General features: G+C 36.0%; 1 protein-coding gene across 3 annotated transcripts in view; it reads right to left on the reverse strand.

Annotated features, from left to right (window-relative positions):
* LOC124640558 overlaps positions 1-26,746 on the reverse strand; it is a 289,989-nt gene that overhangs the window by 250,261 nt on the left and 12,982 nt on the right. For all 3 annotated transcript variants that reach the window (XM_047178361.1, XM_047178356.1, XM_047178357.1), the window contains exon 2: positions 9,386-9,434. The gene's annotated coding sequence lies outside the window, so the exon portion shown is untranslated. The remainder of the gene's footprint in view (positions 1-9,385; positions 9,435-26,746) is intronic.

Consider the following 26,746-nt stretch of genomic DNA (forward strand, 5'->3'; position numbering starts at 1 on the left):
AAAGCCCTACTGGAACTATTAATTCCACTTCTACAGCACTCATTGTCATTTCTCCTTGACCTAAAATTTTAAGTATTGAGAAAGCACAAAAATGAAGGCTAAACGATTGATGATACTGTTTGTCGCTATTCATACTCCTACTGATTCGTCATTTGTAGAACTGCAATCAATCACTGTTACGAAATTGTTTAGGTAGATCAAACAGATGGCACCTGTACTTCAATTGTTAGAGACTTAGTTCAGCTTTCGTAATTAGTTCATCGGAATTGTTTAAATTTAAGCAAAGGTTAGAATTTACTTTTACATAACTACAAAATTCTTGGAAACCAATAAGGAAATGGTTCAACAAGATCTTCTATTTTGAAATGAACACGCAACAAAATTCCCAGCAAATAAATCCTGCAAGATCTTGATAAAGCAAAACAAATACTATTATTCCATAAATTCGTTTCTAAATACACAACGAAAACCTCAGGAGTGCCGTATTGTATGCCTTGCCATCATAACTTAAATCGGCCCTAAATAAACTCTCCCTTTCAACTTAGTACAAACATAGACATAATCAAGGGAACGCCATAAAGCATACACTCGATATCTCATTTTCAGAATGATTGATTCATGCTTCAAGACTTCAAAACTACACTTTCTGCAGCTTTTACTGCCCTAACACAATAAATATCAAGATTGATGTGTTTCATGTAAAATGTTGTTAGATATTTATACTTCTACGATCTTGGTAAATATCACAATATTGAAGAGTTATGTACATCATCGGTTTGATTCACTAAACCCTAGCATTGCTGAACTTGATCTAACTAAAACAAACAATTTTAAACTTTGAAAGAATAAAGATAAAACGTTTAATAAAATTATCGCTAATGCGACTGCTTTCTCAATATCAATTGGTCATTTTCCAGTCAAAGCGAGCGTGAAAGTGTTTGCAAGACAAATGATCAGGGCTATAGTTAATAAGTATCAGAAGACAATACGCGTGGGTGAACGAAAGTGAATATTTGATTATACTGTTGGTACCTGCTCTAGTCGCCTTCCTCGTCTTATCTGTGTGATCGATATTTGTATAAGCTTCCTTGTTAGATTCTATTTTGTTAACCTAAATGATGAAGCGTATCTGCATCGTCCTGGCCTAACAGTAATGTATCAACCGCGTAAAGTCTAAATACCGACCGGAAAGTCGACAAACCCTAACTATCAATATTGGTTTAGGCTCGCAATAGCAGGATCTACCATCTGCTCCTGTGCAGCTCAGTTTCCATCCATTACTTCAGCTTCCCTTCATCAATTACATCAAGAATATCCATTCAATTCTCGCTCATTAATAATCTCACTCAAAACAACATTATTCATGTGACCATGCTCACAAATCCTATTAGCATTTCCCTGTCTATTTTGTTTGTAGTCGCGCATGCCCGGCAGAAAATATTTGCGATTCAATGCAAGCCAACAAATCCTGTAATAGATTCTGTCACAGAATAAATGGACGCAATATCAATGGTGCTACTGGAAAGTCTGAGAACTTGTGTACACACGACACTACTGATCAAGTTAACAAAGTATAGTTTCTTTTATTTGTTACATTGTTTGCTGTAAATGATATAGACGATCTGTACCAATAATTTGGCTTGAAAACATAACTACAATTTACAACGTTCCAAAAGGCTTAAATCATTAGAAACTTTTTTCAAATTCTTTTAACTGTATTCTTCCTTTCATCCATGCTCCATTAAAGTTTAAACTGCTCACTAAAAAGAGACCAATCCCATCGCCCCATTTACAATCACACACCTTAAAATAACTACCGAAACTGTAACGAAAGCCCAGAATCGTGTCTCGTATAACCTTCGAAGGCTTGATCGAATTAAAGCTTACCCAGACACGGTAGAACTAAACCTTTAGTTAATCGTATATGTGAACGATTTCCGACAGCCATTCGATTCTGCTTTCTCTTCGAAATTTAGTTTCATTCGAATCAATGAGAGCTGATATTATGTAAATATCCATTAAAAACAAACGAATCGCATTTATTGACCATTTTACGATGCTTAAGCCAGCATAAACGTGGTTGTCTGAAATTACTCCGCCATATTGGTGCGTATACATTTTACAGAGTAAAGGATGAATTGCAACTCGCATGCCGATAGGCACGGAGATAAAAAAAGAATAAATTAACACACGCTAGGCATCGACATCGCCAGCATTTGCTGGTTCTAAAAATAAATCTGCAATATTAATTTTTATCTGCATTGGTGCACTTAGCTTGTTACTAGGCGATGGTGCAGAAGTCGTACGTTTATTGGAACATGTGTCTTTTGAAATAAAATGATAATAAGACTCAGGACTATATGGCATAGTGTTTGTTTTTAAAATGACCTTGCCATGTTTTGCCTTGTATCCTAAATCATGCCTCAACAGAATTCACACCCTACGGCAAAAACGCTTCGTCAAATAGGTTGGGAAAACCAAACATCTTCGTCCTTTTATGCTATCCTGCTTGATTTACTTCTTTACGCCATTATAATAAAAGTGGTCCTTCTGACCCCAATAATTTGTTCACACAGTCTGCAGGCCATCCACGATGGTGTATTTATCCATGGCTGGCAGGAATGCAGCTCAACTAGGCTGCATTAGCATAATGTACCATTCATTAATCACGATGCCGGTTGCAGCTAGCAGCCATTTCAACGCACTTTATGCTGAATTTGTGGTAATGGCCGATAATTTTCAAGTATTCATTTGCTGTAGTGACGTTTATTTGTGGGATTAACGTTGGATCTGTTATGTTTATGTTGAGTTTCTAGGGGAGAAACGGCTGGTACAGAATTTATTTTAGCATAACGGTCTGTCTTCTTTTTGGAATTTAGTATCACATTATTTATATAGTAGATGCTTATAAGTAGGTAAATGTAGGCAGGTTTTCAGCAGTACCAGCTATAAATATGGAACGTTTTTTCTACAACACATAAAACGGATGTGGCAGTCACAGAAAAAGCTTGAAACCTAGTCACTGGTGTGAAGAGATAATTTATTTTTAATTTCAATCAGACAATCACAAGAAAAACTTAAGATTTATGTGACTTTTTACATCAGCTGCGATCATATCTAGATAATTTCCCGTCTGCCCTTTTTATCTCCAATATGAAGCTGGTCAAACTTGTAAGACAAGAAGGTTTGAAATCCTAAGGTTTTTTATTGGTACGCGATGAAATAAGTGGATCCATTGAAGCGATGTTATTTACAGGAGATAATAAAAGTAAGGATGCATTAACATAGTAATGGGATTTTGTCAACCTGTTGTACAGAGTAAAGATTTCGTTTTGAGATTATAAAAGGATTAAGTTCAGAATGTTTTTGAATGAGCCAAGTTTATCACTGGTGTGTTTAGATAAAGATCGGTGATCAATTCCTTCAGGGTTGGAGCGTAGCAAGAAATATGTAGTGAGAGAGCTTTATTGATTCTAACTAATTTGCATGTGCTACACACGTAATTAGATGAATAAAATGTGTCAACAAGTATTGAAGAAACAAAAAGTAATACAAATTTTATGAGCTTGTGCTTCGATAATTTGGACAGAGTGATTTCTAAATGCTTCGAATTTTTTATCCTGATAACTGAATCTTAATCCAATCTCGAGACCATTAGGCAATCGTGACTACTTACTTAGTTTTACCAGCTCAATTAAAATCCTTTCTAATATGATTTATACAAGCAACCCTGAAAAGAAACTAACTTTAATTTGAAGTAGAAACATAAAATTTATACGCATTTTCAATGCAAAAATTGTTGAAGCACTAATAAGTTTGCAGCAGGTTCTAGGTGTTTCTCTTAGCTATTAGCAAGGCGACAAGATAAAACCGACTAACGAACGAACAAGTCGCTAACGACCAGCTCCATGCCGTCATTCAAACGTCCATTTTAATGTAAGGGCTACGTAGTTAGAGCTAATTGTTAACACTGGTAATATTGTGGGCTTGGCTTTTGTATAATAAGTAAACAGTTTATAATTAACTAAATATTTGATCGATGAAAATTTACATTATTGGTAAAATTCATTGGGTTAGGGGGAAACTAGCCCCTGGGCCGCGGCCCAGATTACACGGACTAAACAGTTGGAAAAACTGGGCCGAATGTGCGGGCCAGATTGCCATGAGAAATAAGTGACGGAGTTAAATCGACCCACTGGAATTTAATTTCATGAAATCTTAGGGGCTCGAGACTTGACACCCCTTACTTCGTTAATTTACCTAAATTTTGCACTTGACCACCAAAGTTTTTTAAGTTTTAACAGTGACGACCTATGTGCACTAAGAATTATGAAGCCTACACTAGAACATGGGATCCCTTTCTCGGTACACACTTTCTCGCAAGTATTTATTTATTTAACAGTTTATGTACACACACAGAATATAGAGAAGAAGAAAAATAGAACAGATAGTACAAAGGCACAGCTTATTTCATTAGAAATCTCTTCCAGCTGGCCCGACCGAAGTATATGCAATGTATGTAAATCGATTATGTCGGATGATGCTATTCTTCTAAGCAAAAACTTTACTTCCGTGAGATCCTTAATGAAGATGATTTTGAAATATTCCTGTAGCAATATAGCACAGATACACCTATACTATATACCGTATATTCGCTTACAGCAACATAAAGAAGGAATGCGAACCAAACATGAGTATTAAGCCCGCATTAGTTACGATCCAGGGAGCAAATGGAAGCTACAAATGAACCGTATTGTAACATTACTTGCTTTACTGAGGAAATTTAATATCAATGGTGTTTGAAAGTTGAAGACTGTGATGTTCTATGGTTTCGGGAGTCGTATGGCATGATGGCATACTTAGAGTAATCCAGCATTAGAAGAAAATAGGTCATAGGTAGCCACGAGTTTCTCCTATTGTTACTTAACTAAGTCACATAAAGAAACCACGCATGCCACAAGCGTGAAGTGTCAAATAGCAGCCAGAATTCGGCTAGTAGATATCTAAAGCAAAACTGTAGCTGCAGAAGTTTTATAAATAAAAGTAGGTGAAAATCCTAACATGCGTGCAACTGCACCAATCATCCGCTGAGCTTCAACAGACGGCATTTGATCTCTTTTCTCGGAACGTTTACATAACACCATCCTGAACTCTTCACAACATTCAGACTACCCATACACTAAAGACATTTAGTTGGCCGATAGTGTGTTCCGAATTATAATTATGAAGGTACTGTGGCTACGCACCTTAAAAAGAACAGGTACTTAGTCAGAGCGACTGGAAACTTTGATTAGAATCAAGATTTTCTTCCTTTTTTTATTTTTGTAAATATGTACATAAGATTTAATCTGCAATATATTGAATAGGTAGTATGTATTTGTATAAAAGCTGTTTGTAATATATATTTAATAACAAGAAGACTAATTAATGTTACACGGATTTTTTTTAAGAATAAAGCTAGCCGCTGATTGCAACTTTTCGTCACCGTGACTTTTTGTTACTTAGTCAAGTGCAGTTAAAACTATACTGAGTGCGCTCATTATGGTGACATGACAATACGGTGACAAATAGTTGCAGCAGCAGGCAATGCCGGAGTGACGTGACTGTCATTACAATGGGAGTCCACTCACTGGTGACTTTTTGTCACTCAGCCGGCATACAAAAATGAACGCGATTTGTCACCCAAGAACAGAGTCAGTGAGCGCATCGTGGGTGACAGCAGGTGACAGTGACAAAAAGTCACGGTGACAAAAAGTTATAATCAGCGGCTAACCTAAATATTTTTTGCTGGACATCAGCAGACATCAACTGTCGGCCAACTGTTGAGTCTCTAGTTTGCTGGTACTCTGACTGTTGACGTCAATCTGCTTATCGAGAATATGACTTTACTCGAGCGTATTAATTCATACACGCTAATTTTAACGGTGAATGTTTCGCGGATGTTATGGCTTTTATATCTTCATTAGTTATAATAAACGCTAAAATAGCTGCAGGTTTAAGAAGTGATGTAATGGCAGATGCAGTCATGTCGATGCTTTTGCCTCACTACCCAGGTTTTTCACCTGTGATTTATGTCTACATATTCATTATTTTAAATTCATCTATCTTCAAGCAATAAATCTTTGTGATCACAATGTCAAGCTTTGATGTTTCCAAAACAAGTTACCTCTTCAACCACCCAATAATTCACTAAGTTCTAACATTCTTGTACCTACTTATGTTATACCTATACATCAACACCACAAAATCATTTATTACTTTCGAAATTTAAAATTCCACATTCTACAGTTCAAATCTTGATATAAGTGAGGTCGATACAATAACAATAAATTCCTAAAGACCTCTTTACACGGTACTTTTCTGACGGAAGAGACTATATCACAATCGTCGCCTACTGAAGATGACAGTTACTTCGCCAGTTGCAGCCGAATGCAGGCTCACCCACACATATGCGTGTTGGATATGGAGCGGAGCAAACATGTGAGCTTGGAATAAATGTGTAGATGCGACATTAAAAACTTCGAATTTGGAATGAACTCGCACAAATGCACTTAATAAAAAAATGTGTACCAGAGACAAATGTCAATACGATTATCGTTCTTGAGAATGGAATTCTTGCAATAAAATTCAGTCCGCAATGAAAGTAAAAGAATTCATCAGCTGTTTCATCTCGTTGCTATAGTGTAAATGTTAACTGCGTTATTTTAGTTCAGCTTAGGCGACAGGTGACAGACTAACGACCCGTCACTCACACCTGGCTTTAAGTGGTGTCAAAGATCTCATCTCATAAGAAAACTGGCGTTGAAGACACTTCTTGTAGATAGCAGAAATTCTCATGGCGTGTGCGTTCGTAATTATCGCCGTACCAACTTCTAATTTTAGCTTTACAGTGCCATGCACTAATGAACGTGTTAACACGCCTTCTGTGCGTTCTAAGTTCAATATTTACGACGTTTACGAGCGTTTTCTCTTTAATAATTAGGTTATAAATAGTCTAGATCTGTACAGGGTGCATTTGCAGTACAAGTTGTTGAATTTTATACGCTAAGGCATTGCTGAACCGGTAGATATGCTTCTTAGTGTCAATTTCTAATGATGCCGCTGTTATGAAACCTTTTTCCTGTTTATCTACAGAATCCCGACTGTCTTTGTTTTGTTAGTGCATCATGTATTGTTTATAAGCAAAATTCTCAATTTGATACTAGTGTATAACTAGAACTATCTCAAACGCATCCTGCCAATAAGGAATTTTGACCCATTTGATTTTAAACTCTTAAACAGGACTAAGAATAAGTAACTGTCGAACTTTGTCCTAGGACTTCATCGAGGTCATTACCACTGGCTTCGAGAATTTCACAACAATTACGCACAAACCCTTTCCATACAAAGCCAAAAGATCTGGCACATCTGCATCATAATCACGGCGTTCGCCACGGCATCTTGGGCATGGTTACATCATAATTGGACACCTACACCTCGGAAGCAGGCCATCCATATTCATTGCTTAGTTTGGATAACCGGTAGGCAATATAATTGCTCTTTGTATGCTTGAATAACTTGCATCGTATGAGGCTTGCGTTTAGAAATGTTATCAATGGATACAAAGGTATCCGCCTTTTTGTATTCGGATTTTATTAAAGGTTGCGTTGTATGTATCATGATTTAGGGGCAATTAGAAATAATCGATTAGGTACATACATCTTTTGTGCTCTTCACATCTGCTTGGGTCATGTAAAAAAAGTTGACCTGTGATACCTATCTATTGACTGAACTAAAATGATTTTCAATCTTCACTTTTTACTATAAAATTAGCTAATTGCAAAGCGAATACCTATCTAATAAAATACGAAACTACTATGGCATTGTAAATAAATAATTAAATGCAATTAGGCAAAGTTACAACCAAACAATTTACGTAAGCAGTCTAGCGGAAAGAAAAGTTTTAAACTAACTAACAAATGCCTAGATTTACAAATTAACTCTCCAGTTATTCCAAACTTAATCCATCTTTACGCAAAGCGGTTGGAATTCATCTTTATTTGGAACGCGGGTCGGTGAACCGACTCAAATAGTCTTACAAGGCCGCCATCGGTATTGTCCTCTTAGCAACAGATAGGCCGCTTCCATTAATTCTTTAATTCATAGACAAACCATGAAGATAATCTGTGCACGTTCGATGTTTAAAAATGGCGGGATATGGAAAATGGCGCCGGCTAGAAGAATTGAACTCAAAAAAACGTCTTGCATTCAAATAGACGCAAAGCTGTGCAATTGTTTTCACTAATAGTTACATTGAATGCAAAAATCTAAAGAAGAATATAATTTCCAGACAATAGGAACTTAATAGTTAGAACATAAAATTCGTTTAAATAACAACAAAATAATTAAGTCACAGATAATTTATTGTAACGCAATTTTTCGCTGTTCAAATAGTTCCGTTTCAATTTTACACCGTTTATCTGGAACGTTGTCTTGACTTCATTTATTTGTTCAAACAGCTTTTTTAAGTTTTTCTTCGTACATCTTATTTTTGTCTCTATTATGTATGGTTAACGGGCAGTTTTAGCACACATAAAGGAGAACTTTAAAGTTTTATGCTTTTAACCATATATGAGAATTCTTTGAACTACAGATACCAAAAATATTTTTATGGCCTCGTTCTTCTAGTTATAAAACAAAACCCTTTGAATACCACTTTTGCTTTTGTAGAAGAAAATAATATTTTCATTAAAAATGCGTCTACGATTTCCTATGAACAATGTATAATGAGGTCTCACGATTGTTATTAACTAATAATTGTTAATTTGTTTAAATTCCTAGACACCAAATTCTTTAACCAGACCGCATTGGTACTACCATAGATTAAATAAGCAATTATTCTATTCAAATAAGTTCTCATAGCAGCCAGTCATTTATCACCATAATCGCGATAATAATACGAAAGTGTATCTGAAGGTATACCGACTCTGTCCGAACGAAGCCGAGCGTAAAATGAGGCCTGATCGGACCCCGGAGACCGCTGAACCATGGCCTTTTGGCCTTAGATGACTTCATTGTTTCATTGTAGGGCTGACAATTCATGGGAAAGGCAGTGTTAGAGAAATTTTGTAGGTTATAAGCAAACAATAATGCCTATGTAAAATATTAAGACATCATCACGTCAAACAATTCATTTGATTGAAAACGCGATATATCTAACAATTCTTCTCTATCGTAATTAGTCTGAATCTAAATCCCATCTCACTTAGTAGGTACTATAAAAAGCTTTTATTATATGAAAACGCTCTACTAAAATTATGGTCCCTAATAACCGGTTTCGACAGTTAGACAATCAATTCATATTCCCTTAAAAGTACCTCAGTATTGTGCTTGGTTACTTACGTACCTAAATAAAATCATCGATGTCACATGTTTCACAGACTCGGTGTTCAGACCTGAAAAAGAGAACAAAAGTCTAATTAATAAAACATTCACGTAAAAGCAGTCAAACTTCACGTTTCATTTTCTTAGATCAAAGTGAAGAAAACCGTTTATTTTTTGTTTTATGTTACATAATTTTTCACAAAAAGAATCTGCTATGCAAGCCGCATATAAACTGCATTAAACATACCATAAGGTGTTAAGTTTACCGTCGTTTTCACTCTAATATAAGAGATGACCGACGCTCTGGCGCTGTGCCAGATGCTAGAGTATTTCAGGACATCCCTTTTAAGTGTTTTATTAATTTGCCTTAAGGTTATTCTAAGCTGAGTCGTACTACGAGAATGCCAGCACTAAACACGGCACACTAATCAAAACAAACGACTTGTTTAATGTACATTGCTGTAATGTTATGACTAGATTCGCTCCGCGTCATTGGGAAGCAGCGATGTATCAAAAACAATGTTTATCATCGTCAACTATCTGCCAAGTGCTTTCTATAGTAAAGTTAAATGACGTATAGTTAGCTGTGTCGTCAGTCATCCAATATAGCCCGTTGTAAATAAACTTTAATGGAATTTCTCTATCACTGTGCTGTTTATTTAAATAAACAAACCAGAACCAAACATAGATAATATAGCTCGTTAGCAGTACCTTATTTTTAGGTATATATTGATCTTTTCTATATATCCGAGACTTCATGCAACTCTAATACACAAAAGATGGCCAAAAAAAACTAGAGATTTACTTCTGTACCACAGCTTAAACAAAATAATGTTATTGAACTCTTTGTGAAACCAACTCCTTAGTACAGAGAAGCTTCATTAATTCTTCGAAGGAAAAGTAAAAGTCTACAAATCTGCAACAAACTAAACAGTTACAGATGGTTAACACCAGCTAAATCGTGATATGTCTGCCGATACCCCTGGGAACTGGCCTAATTAATGATCATTGAATCGATGGGTGGGCTTCGAAGATAGCGGGAGAAAATAAAAGACTGTGCGAAAAAAAAAAAAATCGTACTCATAAAGTGGAATCAATACCCGTAACCGTATTTTTAAAATTGAAGAGTTCATCTCTAATCGTTTTATTCAATCTCCGCCTTTTTACTGTCCCACTACAGGGCACAGATCTCTTCCCATACAGAGATTTCTATTTACATTAGATATACATATCTGTCCTGGTAGAAATCTGTAAGCTGTCATCTTTCCACTAATCAACTAATATTTGAATATGTCCAAACTACTAAACAACATAGTCTCAAACAAACTTGATCCGGTGTTTAGAAGTTTTAAGCCGCAAGTTATCCTCGATATGACAAGATTTGACAGTTTGGTATCAGGATCGGATAAAGGTAGAATTATACCACAGATTATATAATAGTTACTACGTAACAGATAAATCACTCCATACAAAAAAGTCCATACCTACTGTTAGGCATCGTTCAGACCAAACGTATTGTCGGCCGCTGACTGTGAGCGCGCGTTACGCAGTTTATTGCTTTTCCATATATATTGAAATTGTCGTTCACACCGAACCGACTATACGCTGTTACGTCGTCTGTTGTAGCTGACTCTCAGTGGCCGATTATTTTACTACGCGACTATGCACGGCGGACGCGGATTGGCTACGCGGACGCAGTTGCCGAATAGCGCCGCTCCGCCGCGTACGCACCGCCGCGCCTCGGTACAGCACGTCGATAATTAGTGTCCCTTTTATATAAACTTAAACGTATTAAAGATAGTAACTCATCGAATGTTTTACTGTCATACGAAAATATTTCTTGAACTTATTTGGATAAAGTCTATATTCGAAATATAAAGTATGAAATTGACCAAGAAAACATCTCCTCAAATTTAAGGGATGTACCCACAATCTCTTCTTTTCATTATTTTCGTCTTCCTCTAGAGCTTCGCAAATGGCAACTATCTGAATGCGCATAATTTAATTGAAATATCAGTAAAACGTCTGATTTGAAAAAAATAAATTACGCTAGTTTTATCGTTTATAAAATACTACGAGCAACTTCAAATACTGAGCCCTTTTATGTGTAGAATAGTCAGCCGCTCAGCGTACGCATCTAGTGTGAACCTACAAGAGCCTATTCTTTTGTTCACACATGAAGCGCATCGTACGCTATAGCCTATTGTCGGCTTGGTGAGTACGCGTACTGCAGATTGAGTCGACGTTCACACTGGGGCAGACAGTGAGTATACTCACAGTCAGCGGCGGACAATACGTTTGGTGTGAACAATCCCTAATAAGCACCTACAAGTTCCCCAACTACCTACAAATTCCTAGCTGCGTTATAAAATGAACCTTAAAAGCTCGAGCGCTTGATTGTTATTCCAATGCGATAGCGCACAGTTCAGTGACCGCAACCGTGCCGTGGCCGTGCTTAGGGTTGCTTCTAACAATTTATTAATATTTAAGTAGGAAAACAAAGTTACGCTTATTTTAAGATAGCCTTTTTTAAAACTGAGTTTTTAAATAAAAAGTAATATCAAGAATATTTTTCTTTAGTTAACTATTGTATTGCCTACTAAAATGGAGTATGGGTACATATTACTAAATATTACCTAATACGTAAGCATAGGTAAGTACTTAAGTAAAGCTTTCGTTAAAATCAAAGGCGGTTTCCAACTATTTTTCGAGCACAAGTGCCATACCCCCTAGTACAACTCCGTCGAGTGTTGATACATACAAAATATTGGTTTACGCGCATATTGGACACGCGTAATATTCCGAGTCGTCATTAAGTTGGACCAGAACTATACCAGGCCTCTGTCACTCGACGTACTTGCGCGCGATAAATGCCTACCGCTCGCTGGGTTACCGGTAGCCCCACGCGGCTCAGGGCTTTCAACAGTCACACGCGCCGCGCGCGTTCCAATATTATTATTTTTATTTTGTGGCATGTTATGCTGTGGGTTTTATTAAGTTTTTTAAGCTACCTAACAAACTGATGGATTATTTTGAGTTGTGTTGGTTTATATGCGACTATTGTAAGATTTAGAAACATTTTATATGTAAGAACTTATCTAGTAATTCTATTTTTTTAAATAAATTAATACTTATCTACTTTATGACTTTAACAACAGAGATCATTAGGTAATATTTTACTTTAGATACCTACTTAGTTATGTGAACTGTATTGTGAGTTTTGTAGCTCAAAACACATCTCGAGTGTAAGAACTATACCTGTTCTGGTCCAACTTAATGACGACTCGGAATATTACGCGTGCCCAATATGCGCGTAAACCAATATTTTGTATGTATCAACACTCGACGGAGTTGTACTAGGGGGTATGGCACTTGTGCTCGAAAAATAGTTGGAAACCGCCTTTGATTTTAATGAAAGCTTTACTTAAGTACTTACCTATGCTTACGTATTAGGTAATATTTAGTAATATGTACCCATACTCCATTTTAGTAGGCAATACAATAGTTAACTAAAGAAAAATATTCTTGATATTACTTTTTATTTAAAAACTCCGTTTTAAAAAAGGCTATCTTAAAATAAGCGTAACTTTGTTTTCCTACTTAAATATTAATAAATTGTTAGAAGCAACCCTAAGCACGGCCACGGCACGGTTGCGGTCACTGAACTGTGCGCTATCGCATTGGAATAACAATCAAGCGCTCGAGCTTTTAAGGTTCATTTTATAACGCAGCTAGGAATTTGTAGGTAGTTGGGGAACTTGTAGGTGCTTATAACAGTAGGTATGGACTTTTTTGTATGGAGTGATTTATCTGTTACGTAGTAACTATTATATAATCTGTGACTATACCTACTTACACTCTAGATGTGTTTCGAGCTACAAAACTCACAATACAGTTCACATAACTAAGTAGGTATCTAAAGTAAAATATTACCTAATGATCTCTGTTGTTAAAGTCATAAAGTAGATAAGTATTAATTTATTAAAAAAAATAGAATTACTAGATAAGTTCATACATATAAAATGTTTCTAAATCTTACAATAGTCGCATATAAACCAACACAACTCAAAATAATCCATCAGTTTGTTAGGTAGCTTAAAAAACTTAATAAAAACCAACAGCATAACATGCCACAAAATAAAAATAATAATATTGGAACGCGCGCGGCGCGTGTGACTGTTGAAAGCCCTGAGCCGCGTGGGGCTACCGGTAACCCAGCGAGCGGTAGGCATTTATCGCGCGCAAGTACGTCGAGTGACAGAGGCCTGATTATACTAACAAAATCAGAATAATAATAGTAATTTTAGCATGCGATTTAAGTATCGCGACCTTTAAAATGAAGTACTAATGCTTAGGATAAATTAACGTCAGCGATTAACTTTGAAAGGCAGTCTAAATTAGTTTTTTTTTTTTTCTAAACGCTAGGAAAACTTTAAGTTGCTCTCATAGCCACAACTTGTTTAAATTGCGCAACCGATTCACAACAAACCATAGACCCTTGGTTACATCTCGCTTATCTTCGTAAGTAAATGTCAACAATACAAATTGAGAGGCGTCCATTTTCCATTTGACATTCCCATTAAAACCGTGTGATGTACCGTAAATAATGTTTATGGTATGAAACACCATTCAAAATACCTGTTCCATTTCCCAACTTGGTGGTAATAACGTTGGTTTGAGTGCACCTGTCTTGAATTATGGGGACGAGTTTTTCCGGATGGCAACACTCGAAATTAATGTTCTGTGGTTCGAAACCTAGATAGTTTACCTACTGTTTATTGGTGTTTTTATTGTTCAGGCAGAAAAAGATTAGCAGCCTTACTTATAAACGTGAATTAAATATAAGTAATACTTGAAGGCTGTTTAAGAAAATTCTTACTTATAAAGGTTGCTTAAGCATGTCTACATTACATTAAGCATGTCTACATTACATTTTTATTTTAACTAATCACTACTTAAGACTTTAAGTTGATTAGTTAAAATGTTGCTTAGAAGGTGATTAGAGATTTTATAAGTAAGGGGGTTAGTAACTAACCCTAGCATTATTCGTCATTTTTCCTTTTCTGCATCATTACAAAGTTTGTTGTTTAGGTTTCGTATGCTATTTGATATCAATAACCGAATTATTTTAAACTACACAAAATCTATGACAGCAACATTCCCCCACGCCTTAGTTCATAAGCACCAGATATTTAAGTTACCCGATCAATTTATGGCAACACAGATAATTGTAGCAAGCTCCATTGATCGGCTGCAACGACACAGCTGCACTAATTACTGCGAAGCAATTAACGCGTTAAATACGAATTAATTCGATCATGCTAACAAATGTACAGGAATGTGGATTTTGTGTAATCGATGTTTGTGATCAGCTTACTGAAGTAAACACAATTAATTGAGAAATAAACACTTAGATTCTACAACTTAAGCACTTTTAGAAAATCTTAATTAGTTTGTTGTGCGTTTATCCAGTCGAGAGTAGAAAACTCCGCAACAAACAGCGGCAAAGTTAACTTTCAGCTCCCGTCAAGTAACTTTGCCGCTGTGATGTTAGCATTTTCACAGTCAAAATGTATCAAACAAAACAACTACTTCGTATGCATGACTGACAAAATGGCTGACGTGAGAGATGCAAACTAATCTAAGGAGGTACTTTAAACGGAATAAGCAGCTAGATGGATGTGTGAATTACACCAGATTGCTAATTCCCCAGATTTCCCCCATAAAGCAATAATTGGACGTAAATTGTCGTCTTACCTTTCATCTTTGCAAACTAATTGGGCCTATTACCCCCATTCCTCGTACAAGATACCCGACTAATTATAAAGACGTGTTTGCACAACTCTCTAGTGTCCACAAAATTATTCACCAGTTTAGCTTATTATCTGATGTCAAATAACAATGGTATCTAAGTGAACCATCGAATGAACATTACTTATCGCAAAATTCCTGACCAAGATGGATTCCTATCGAGAGTTCAGAATGGCACGAGAAATGTGTGTATGGAGTTTGTTTTGTTTTATGACCAACAAAAAAATAAACCTTCAAACTGCATAATCCCTAAAAATATAGCAACAAATATTACCGTTACAAAACTTGTTAATTTTCAGGTATTTTCTTTTCAAATATTTCTGCCATGACACAGTTAGCGACATGTCCAAAATTTTATGAATGACACGGCCTAAATCGATTAAAACTGATCCACTAATCGATTAACATATCAAATCAACCAGTCTAGCAAGTTCCAAAAGAAGTTCTACTGCTTATAAAAGTTACATCACCAATAACAATCGAAAAATATTCAATAAAATCTAGGTTACTACTAGTTAGACAAAACTAGCGTGTCCTTGACTGACAACTGTTTATACAATGTGGTTCTACTATCTAGGGCACGCATGCTACATAACATATTCATGAAGGGCTGCTATAGGGCATTCGAGCTCCATCGTTCGTAAATAGGTAAGGTAGGTATAAGGTTTTTAAACACCCAATAAAATTGCAAAAGAAATAAAACTTATGCATCATCGGTAGATTACAAGATCGCTCATGATTCCTTTGCAAAAAGGCAGCGCAATCGCTTTATCCCTTTCGTCTGTCAACTTTTAATTTTAAGATATTTGGCTCAAATGACTTCGAACTGATTTACCAAACGACCGCACCTACTTCAAGACAGACATTTCAAACGATTTATAGTTCGGCCATTCAGAGAATGCGTTCCTGACACGTCGCGATTGAACTGACGACGTAACTACATTCATTGATTATTGATATAATAATGTTGTTTTAATGCTCCTCAATTGTTAAAACGGTAAACAACCAGCAAAAATATTTTTATCGTAACTGCAACGCCATTGCAAAGTTACGTCGTCAGTTCAATCGCGACGTGTCAGGAACGCATTCTCTGAATGGCCGAACTATAATTTAGAACCTCATTCCAGCTTGTCTAAAACTAAACCAGAACGTATCTGCATCTGAATAAGATAGATATGTTGCCAGTGACTTATCTAGGTACGAACTCCAATTCCAATCATCCTGTTTGATCCAAGCTACATGAAACATCCTGTATACAGTATTGGGGCAAACATGTAATGGCCGCTTTCTATTTAATCGTCCACCTGTCTCCGACCGTCAGAACCTCATGTTTAATAAGGAACACTCCCTCTATGGAGTGTACCATTTACAGGTCTTAGAAATATTGTAAACTTCATTAAGTAATGGGTGTTCGGCGTTTAGGCTTACAGTAGGTATTATTAATTTTGCTGATCAGAACGGGTCCTGCAAAATTGCTGTAAGAAAATCTAGGCTACTAATAAGGTGGATTATTATGTAACATAGTCGGTAATATGAGTTAATTATAATATCAGCGCCAATTTGTGTAGGGTTTCTCCATCAACTTGTAATCCTACTCAAGACTGGATTGGGTATGATAATCTACAGGTATTTATAAGGCTGTAACATAACTAACAGACATGACGAAATAAATACAGATTTAGAAACTATCTGCATGTGTTTGTAATTTAAAAAAAAACTTGGCGACGACATTTCTAGAAAAGTTGCAATGGGTTGCAATGGGTTGCAAAAAATGCCACTCCAATAAATATACCAACTCCTTGCAAAAGAAGCCAATGCAAAAAAGACCCCACGCGACTCTAAAGTCAAAATATTTTGCTACATCGTGGGAGTTTGCTCCCGGACTTTACACGAACTTCAGACTAAATATATCAGTCAGTTTTATCTCGAGTAGTATCTACAGTAACACACCTCTTGACTTCAGCCATGTGTTCGAAGATTCTAGATAATGCGACTGGTTATTAGCGTCAATGTGGCTTGTCAACAGACTTGCCTTTAAAGGTAAAGTCAAAGTCAAAGTCAAAGTCAAAATCATTTATTAAAATAGGCTAATACGATTAGCACTTTTTAACGTCAAAATTTTACAAAAATGACAGCACCCCCAAAACGCCCCCCTTTCACCACTTCCTAGTGTTATGGCTGGAAAGAAGAAGCGGTGAAGAACAAACTTCCCAGCAACACAGCTGTCTATTACAATTTAATTATTATTAATTTATTTTACAGTTATACAATTCAATTTTATTTATTATTAATTTAAAACACCGAATAATACAAAATAAAATAAAGCACTTTTGTTCCACTTCAGAGCTGCCATCTGCGTTTATCTGTGAAATAATCATTAACATTATAATATGCCTTTTTAACAAGAATTTCTTTAATTTTATTTTTAAAAGAACTGTCCGTTAATTCCAACAGATGAACCGGAATTCTGTTATAAATGCGTACACAAAGCCCCACAAATGAACCGTGTACCTTATGTAAACGATAATTAGGTGCGGTTAACTTGTGTTTATTTCTAGTATTAAAATGATGTACGTCGCTGTTTTTACTATATGAATCTAGGTTTTGCCTTACGTATATTATATTGGCATAAATGTATTGAGACGCCACAGTCAGAATACCAATATCCTTAAACCTTTCCCTAAGGGAGACTCTAGCACCAAGTTTGTATATAGCACGGACAGCGCGCTTCTGTAGTACGAAAACATTCTCGATATCGGCAGCATTGCCCCACATAAGAATTCCGTAGGACATGATGCAGTGAAAATAGCTAAAGTACACTAAACGCGCCGTGGCTACATCGGTGAGAGCTCTTACTTTCCTGACAGCGTACGCAGCAGAGCTTAATTTACCCGTGATGCCAGTTATATGCTCACCCCATTGAATTTTGGAGTCTACTGTTATCCCTAGAAAAGTCGTAGCATGTACCGTTTCAAGTTCCTCATTGTTCAAAATTACACCGGGACCGAGATTTTTTACATTGGGCAAAGCAAATTTAATACATTTTGTTTTCTTCGTATTCAAAACTAAATTATTGGCTGTAAACCATTGCGTTACTAGTGAAAGACAAGAATTCACGTCATCAAAATCTACTCTATTCCTATCAACTTTAAAAATTAGAGACGTGTCATCAGCAAACAATACTACATCACACAATGATTTTAAATAATATGGCAAGTCATTAATGTATACAAGAAACAAAAATGGACCTAAAATCGACCCTTGCGGTAAATTGATGGAACAAGTATGGCGGTATTGAGAATAGGAAAATATCAAACGTTTAGTAGTCATAAGCTTATCAATTAAGTACCTGTAGACAAATTACATTTAGGTGGCTTTATATTTTCTTTTGATCACTTTCAATTGCATTTTCACACATTCGGCCCAATTTTAGCTCAAATATAGTACGAACATTAAGTATCTAATGTTAAATATTTCACACGAAACAGATAAACTCGTAACAGATATACCTACTCAAATTTCAATAAAAATGTAAATTTTATATGCACACACTCATAAATAAAACTGCACTAATAACCTACTGCCACAAAGACCCAAGCTAGAATCGAAATGAAGAATGTTTGATTGCTTCCCACAAACGGCTGTATTATTCATAAACCGCTAAAGGGCTAGCTATCTAGGTCACACGACCAGATGATATATGGTAAGCTGCAGGTAACAGGAAATGTTCCAATGAGAGGTGTAGAGGTTATTGGAGGAAACGCGTAACAAATCGCTGATCAGTGCCCGTAAGCTGGCGAGAGGTCGGATCGGGATAAATTAAGTGTCGATGGTTTACACTACATCTTGCCAGGAATAAAGAAAGCAGGTAGGTACCTATTTCATGCAATTTATGGACTCACAAAATTCTCTTTAATCGTATGAGTGATGTTTGAATCCAGAGAATCTCCTCTATTGAAAGTCGGTTCAAAAGGAATTCTCCCACACGTGTGCCCGAGTAAATACTTCATATTTTTCGTAACGCTAAACGTAAGTATCCTTTTAGCACAAATGACCAAAACATAACCATTATTTTTATTGAAGAACCATCAAGGTCTAATACTCGTCTCCATTATAACTGTATCGCCGCATTACACTGCAATGATACACAATTTAGAAATATTTCAATTGATGGTCTATTACGGCTAGTGTTAACGTTAATACTAGCAATCTCTTACCCTTCATTGTTGGGGCCTAATTCTCCGATACAGTTGACACAGAATTCGCTTCCCTTTGGCTATCGGTCAGTGTGAAAACTCACGCAAATCGCTCAGAGATTGCAGTCACGATGCAATCTCACGTTTACTTATACATATAGAAATCGAAATAATGCACGCTGCATTCCAGAATTTAATGGATCAGTTCATACGTGTAATATAATAACTTTTTGCAGTCTGCACAACTAAGTTAAGAACTTGATAGATCCTAGTACCGATTGGAACGAGCTCTTATGAAAATACACAGGTGATACACATACCTTACCTACTTTTCGTGATTTAAAAATATTAAAGTTGCTCCCATGCACTATGACAAAAATAGCATTCAATTATTTAGGAAAAGCACCATTAATTTATTATATCTTAATTAGTGGCATCATTAATTGACTTAATCGCTTCTTAATTAACTAAATAAGTTAACAACATAAACGAACATTACACCATCAAAACAATAAAACAACGCTTCATAAAATTGGTCATCACAGAACCGCGTTTAATTTTCCAACATGGCCGCCGCACGGAAAAGGGCTTTTACGTCGACAACGGTCCATAACAGATAACTGTACAGCATATTGACCATAACCTTTAATAAGCCCCCAATACCCGCGAACCGTGTAGTTTCCACACTTAATTCGAGTTAAGACATAACCACTAACAAAAGGTTGGTTGCTGGCAACATTCTTCCTAGGTGGTATTATAGTACATAATGATTTAATGGTCGGAACTTTATTTTACTTGTGGTCTTAAAGTCGGGTATTAGCTAATTATGTGCGATGCAATTACTTAGGTACTGTTTCCTTTAGTGGCAATATTTCAGATACCTATTCGTATTTTTGCATTCATTATTTTTATGCGTACCATACTTACATACATCAAAAGTTACATTGAGTACATTACAAGTCTAAAGTATTCGTTAAACGGTATTCCTAAGACATTTTATTATCATAATATGACATCTCGTTTGAGGCCACTAACATAAACAGAAAACGGAACACTGTGCCACACGGTGACTTTCATATCACATGAAAAATGAAACCCAATAAAATCATATTACAATCTAACCGTAAAATATGAAAATAGAACTCATTAATCTCCAATAATTTTCCAATATAAAATATAGGTGTTCGTTTTATGGTACAACATAAATTGGAAGGTACCAGTAAATAGTGACAATTAGCATGAGAATCGAAGAATAACTGTTGGGCCAAATACATAATTCAGCACGATGAAGTTTTAAAGTTATTGCATAAAGTCGTAGGCCTAAGACAAGTTTCATTTACGAAGACAAGAGTACCGTTACAAATGATAGTTTGAAGACGTGTCTCAAATATTAATTTTTCACACGTTTCCCATTCTGGTCGTAAATTTACGATGGCTTGGGGAATATGAAATGAAATTGCAGGTACGAAGTAAATTATTCCTCAATCAATCAAGACTTTGATTTAAAATCACCAACGCTCATTCATTTTCTGCAACCTACCATTTAACTTCAAAACTCGTTTATGATATGCTGCAGCCTCGCTGAGAATAACCTAAAACATAAATAAAGATATACCTAAGTTGGTCCCTACAGGTCTATATCTTATAGCCATTACTTGTCATCTAGTAAACCACATTAAATTGCAACGAAAAATATTTACACAGTAGGTAATTCTGATCTACGGTGTTGTGTCCCCTAAGTAATAAATTCTTCTATTTGCTATTTACGACACCCACGAGCGCAAAGGTGGCCCATTTCGGTACTTTCCTGACAAATACGTGAACTCACTTACTCTTCCCTAATTGGGCATCCAATATTCTCAATTGACGTTTACTGCTGGCCCAGAAACATCAACAATAAATTTCATGTTTCTCTACGTCCCATATCAACTGCGCTGCAGTAAATTTTGCTGAATAATTGATTATCTTCGTGAATTCTTTATTTTAGTTGCCACGTGTGAGTACAGAAGAAATGATGTTCAAAAATTTAAAACATCTCACCAGTAATGCTCTTGTTTTTGAATAACACAAATATACCTCACGTGTCAACATGTTCGGTGATATGGCGTGTCGAATTATACAAAGAAACTAAACTTTTGAATACGGATTTTCGTTCACGACTTTCATAGGGATTTGTGCACAACGCAATGCCGTAATTTTAAGAAATGGTGAAGCTTACTTACAACAATTAGTTGCACATATTTTGACAATAGATTACGTGTGCATCCTTCAAAGGACATACGCTGTTCCAATATACATTAAGCAGTTTCTATTTGCCAATTACGCTATAAAGGTTTTTTTTTTATGGCAATCTGCCCTGCCAGACTCGCGTAGCTAGTGACGACACATGGGAAAATATGAAACAGAAAAATAAAAATATATAGAAATTAATGTAAGAAAATAATTCCAACTTTTCTGGTGGAGGATATCGCTATAAACGTTACAGCGAAAAGTACATAACTGTACGCATGTTCCAATATTAAACTTCAGAATGCGAACAGACTATATAGAATGAAGTTGTGTCATACAACGGCATCCACAGACCATAAACAGCAAATATCCATTGAGCAAGTGTACCCAACAACAAACGAGGTAAGTACCAATATAAAACAAACGTTATCCCAGAAACACGAATGTTGAGCCTCGGCGGGAAAGCAGCCACGACGAAAACAATAAAGCGAGACGTCATTTACATTAGAACTACCGTTTTATAAGACCTTTTGTGGTCTGCTTGAAGCACCTGAACCGTTTTGTGTGATATTACCCGCTTTGTACGGGTCTACAAGCAAGTAACGCACAATATAAGATCACGATATAAGAGTTCTTAGTTTGGGAACAACTTTGAAAAACTTCTTAGTGAAAAAGCTGCTAAAAGAATGCTAGTTTTAATAAGTGTCTAAACTGTAATTGTTCAGTCCAACTAACTTAAAGGAAAGAATAACGACGTCCCTTTTCAGTTCAATTGTGAAACATTCTTTCATAAGAAATGTTTGAACACCTGTTTTCTTCTAACGCATATCAGCAATAGCTTTGCGAGCCAAAAGAGGGCAACATCAAACAAAATTGTTTTTCAGTTCTGAAATTAAAAAACCTTAACAACTGAACAAATATCGCACAACCAGTACAATTACCTTTAGGACATTTTCTCGAAGTAGACTTTGTAAGTGTCGTATTAGAATGTGGCCAATTTGAAAGGAATTTACATGAACAAACAATCGCGGTATTTCCATTATTTATTTATTGTAAAATACCGCAAACATTAGTCGGTCGAATTTATGCCATGTTTACATTATTGTCAGCGAGACAATTTAACATCGAGAAACATCTAAAAATAAAAGGGAAAAGGTCTAATCATCTCACGTAAACACATAGGGACCTACCACACGACACGCGTGTCTCAATTCCAAAAACTGTTATGGCGACCACAAATTAGGTACTCCCTCGGGGACAGAAGGGGCAAAAAACTACCCCTCGAGATCCACTGGGCGATAATGTTGTGAAGGTTTAACTGCGTTATTGAATAATATTGCCTTCACAATGCGGGCGTTGACACCGTTCACAATAACATTTTAGAAATTAGTTAATTTTACTAGCTTTAACCTCAAATATAATTTAAGTACAGACAACTAACAAGTCAATATTATTTAAGTAGTTTATACCATTGCAGAAATAGGATAATATTATTAGGGCATTATAAATCCAAAGGTGTTCATAATAATGAGCCCATACTCATCACTTATTCATAAGTACCAATCTAATTATTACCTACATACTTCACGCAACATACCTACTAATTAATCCAATAATCTAATCTCAAACGTTTCTATAAACTCCAAAAAATAGACGAAACGGACAAAATTCTTCGAAGCGCATTACATTCCTAATTTCATTTCAACAATTTTTTATCTAGTCACGTTTCGTTGGTGGGAACCATTCGTTTTTTCTGGTCATCATAATGACATGTAATGATTACCTGTCCCTTTATTAGAATTCCTGTTGCACTGCCTTTTGATGTGGGAAGTAATCAAGATTATTTAATTCTTTTGACATTAGTACTAGTCATCAGGGTGATAAAACTTATGTTCATTAGGTTTGATTGCTTGGTCAGACTACTCATGACTACTTTCTTCTATTAAGACATCTATAGGAAAACTGTCCCTCTCCTAGTTTCACGTATGTTGTGTAATTAGAAATGTATAAGTAGGATAGCTTTCTGACCTAAACAAAAAAAAATATCGAAGTAGTTACTTGCTTAAAGTACCTAATTTTCAAAAAATATCCTATCAAAATGACCACACATTACTACCACGATAAAAATACATGAATATACGCCCATGCGCGTACTGATCACGGTCCATTTAAATGTATTAAGACCATTAAGTTCCCGTTTGATCCAACACTCGTTAGCAAGTTAATAGCAGGTTGTCGTGCGCTCAGTTACGGTTTGATTAAAAATTAAGCCATTACCGGTCATTAGGTAACATACGCCTTCCCGAACGACTGACTTTCTTTGGAAAGCACGATATTGTATTGTTTTTAATAGTCACGCCGTTTTCCCATAAAAGGATTTATGTGCAAGTAAACTAAATAATGCATTGTATTTATTCCGAACACCATTGTTTTGTGTTGCTAAACCGTATTTATTGTTTGTATTGGTTTGTATTATTTTAGAAAATGTCATGGTGCGCAATTTTCCGCTTCAAACGGTTGTATATTTCTGAATTCTATTTTGTGTATTTCTATTTTACTTGAATGTATTGAGCATTTCATTTGAACACATTCGAAAACGTTATCTACACATTTAAGACAGTAATAGTACCGAATGGACAGTTCCAATCACATTACTCAGTAGTAGCCCTCACTTACATCGAAATCAACCTATCACTAAAACGAAATGGCTTCAAATACATATTACAGTCACACTACTTGACATTAGGGCGGTTGTATGGCAAGTAATGGCCATTATTCTGATATTGTATACAAACTGAACGACCAAACATTCCACTTTCGCCGTCATTCCTGGCTCCCTGTTGCTTTCTTCTGTCAATCTCTATGGTTACACTTAATTGGTACAATATCGAAACACATGGTAATGATGTTTGTGTTCGGACAGATTCGATGTCGAAATGGTTGGTCTCTTGATTTTTATCTCAAGGTGCTTTATGGTAATGTTTAGTTTCGTGCGGTCAACCGCTTAAGTATTTGTAGAACCAACAATACACGCAATCTTCCACAGTGGTAGATTGACTTACCTACGGTTATTATTATTGGTTTGGTTAGCTAAATAAATGACCATTTTTGGTACTGTAAGATTGGTCGTCGTGAGGTTTTTCTTCATAACCATTATGTATAAAAGTTATGGTAGGTTTTTTTCCAAACGGCTTAGAAACCACTCATTTCTCATTATTTAAAGCTCCTTGCCCCACTCATGACAGTTTACATCAAGTATTATTTTTAAACACGAGCACCTTGATCTGTAAACAAGAGCCCAGCTGGGCTGGCTCCCGCTGCGCCATACAATCTAGCGTAAAAACGTTAAAACTTAGTAACATGCGTAAGTAGTATGCATAGCTTTGAATAGTAACTTCGATTATACTGTTTTGAAGATGTTAGCAGTGGCTTTGTTACGAATAACGTAACCGCGGGAATAGTTCAAAAGTAATTTTTTTTTACTTTTGAACCTATGTATTTTTGGTTAACTGGCTAATCGTTCAACTTTGGTAGCTCGAGTATCCCCGTACAAACGACATAATAAATTCGCTTTATCAAAAAAAATGGCGTGCATATAATTTAGATTTCCCAGCAATTCTTGTTTATGATTGAATACAATAAATACATGACACCATAAACACGTGCTCGATTTCCCAGAACAATTATTTATATTGATTTTACTTTTTGCCCTTGACTGAAGCAGACTCATGCATAAAGAATGAAGTGCTGCAGTAATACCGACCTTTGACACACAAGGCCGCCATATTTTTTATTCATGAAGACACACTGGCTGGAAATAACCATAGGCATAAAACATAGGGGATGCCGGAAGGGTGATAAAGAAAATTCTAGCGTTTGTCTTTGGCTTGGAATCTTTATTATGGTGCCAAATTGAACTAGGTACATCTCATATTTATTTTTACTGAAAAATTCCTTACATTATGTTATATCTAATAGCTTTGATCCACGCGCCGAGGGAAATACTTCATAGATCCACGCCCAGAGGGAAATACTTCCAAGCTCAACTACCTAGTCATAACTCTAACACAAAGGTACCTAAGTAGGTGATAAATTAGATCAGAATCTACATACTTGTGCCAAATTAAGGTAGAAACATTCAAATATCCAACCAAACCCACAAACTTAGGAACCCTGTACGAAAAATACGTAGTAGTGAAGAATAATGACATGATAAAGGGTACTAAAGAAACAGCAGGGCGGACCTTTAGCGTACGTACGTAGAAAGGCGGAAAGTCGTGAGATGTCGGATACGACATCAAAACGTACCGTATGCAAACATTGTGAACAAGTGGTGGGAAATAGTTGAAGATTTATGTGCACAAATACTCTCATCTTTACTACAAATCGTCGTTGCAGAATGCAGATTATACTGGGTGGTGAGCGTAAGCAGGTTTACCTACATTCTAGAACGCGAATCTTTCAATATAAGTACTTTCTCAGTGTGTTTGTATTTGCTTCTTACCCTTTTGATATTGGCACACCCCGCTGATTTTAATTGAACTTTCCAGAATTTCAATTAACTAAATAGATACTCGACCTTACGAGTAATACAGGCACGATAAGAACATTCTAAGCTTATGGATTTGGCTCAAATAACTCAAAATCTTCATGAAGAGTACTTATTATTCAAAGTGCGTTGTTTGTAATTTAATGCACGACTCTACTACTTAAGTACTTCACATGATTCTCTATAACAATGCCTAAATTTCGCAAACTGCCGCCCATCCCATAGATCACAGACGCAAAATATCAAAATCATGATTTGAACCAAATAACAATGGCGGTTACGAAACAATTTGAGCCAGAAATAATCTGATTAAGTTCGCATAACTTAAAAGAAACCAGTGTTATGTGAACTCCTAGATATACCGATTTGGGTATTACCGAATAAGGACAATAAAACATTGACAAAAGACCTGCCCAAAACGGTCTTTATCAAAATTCATATTGCCACGATTCGGACATACTTTCACCTAAAATGGCATAGACCTAAAGTTAGAGTTTTGCTCCGTATTTTGTGAGAGTCCGTATGAGGTCAATTGTTACAATGGTCGAAGAATAGTCTATATAAATTCAGAGATCAATTTATAAAACAACATAATTGC

The sequence above is a fragment of the Helicoverpa zea genome, chromosome 21, assembly GCF_022581195.2.
Source record: "Helicoverpa zea isolate HzStark_Cry1AcR chromosome 21, ilHelZeax1.1, whole genome shotgun sequence".
Classification (NCBI taxonomy): Eukaryota; Metazoa; Arthropoda; class Insecta; order Lepidoptera; family Noctuidae; genus Helicoverpa; species Helicoverpa zea.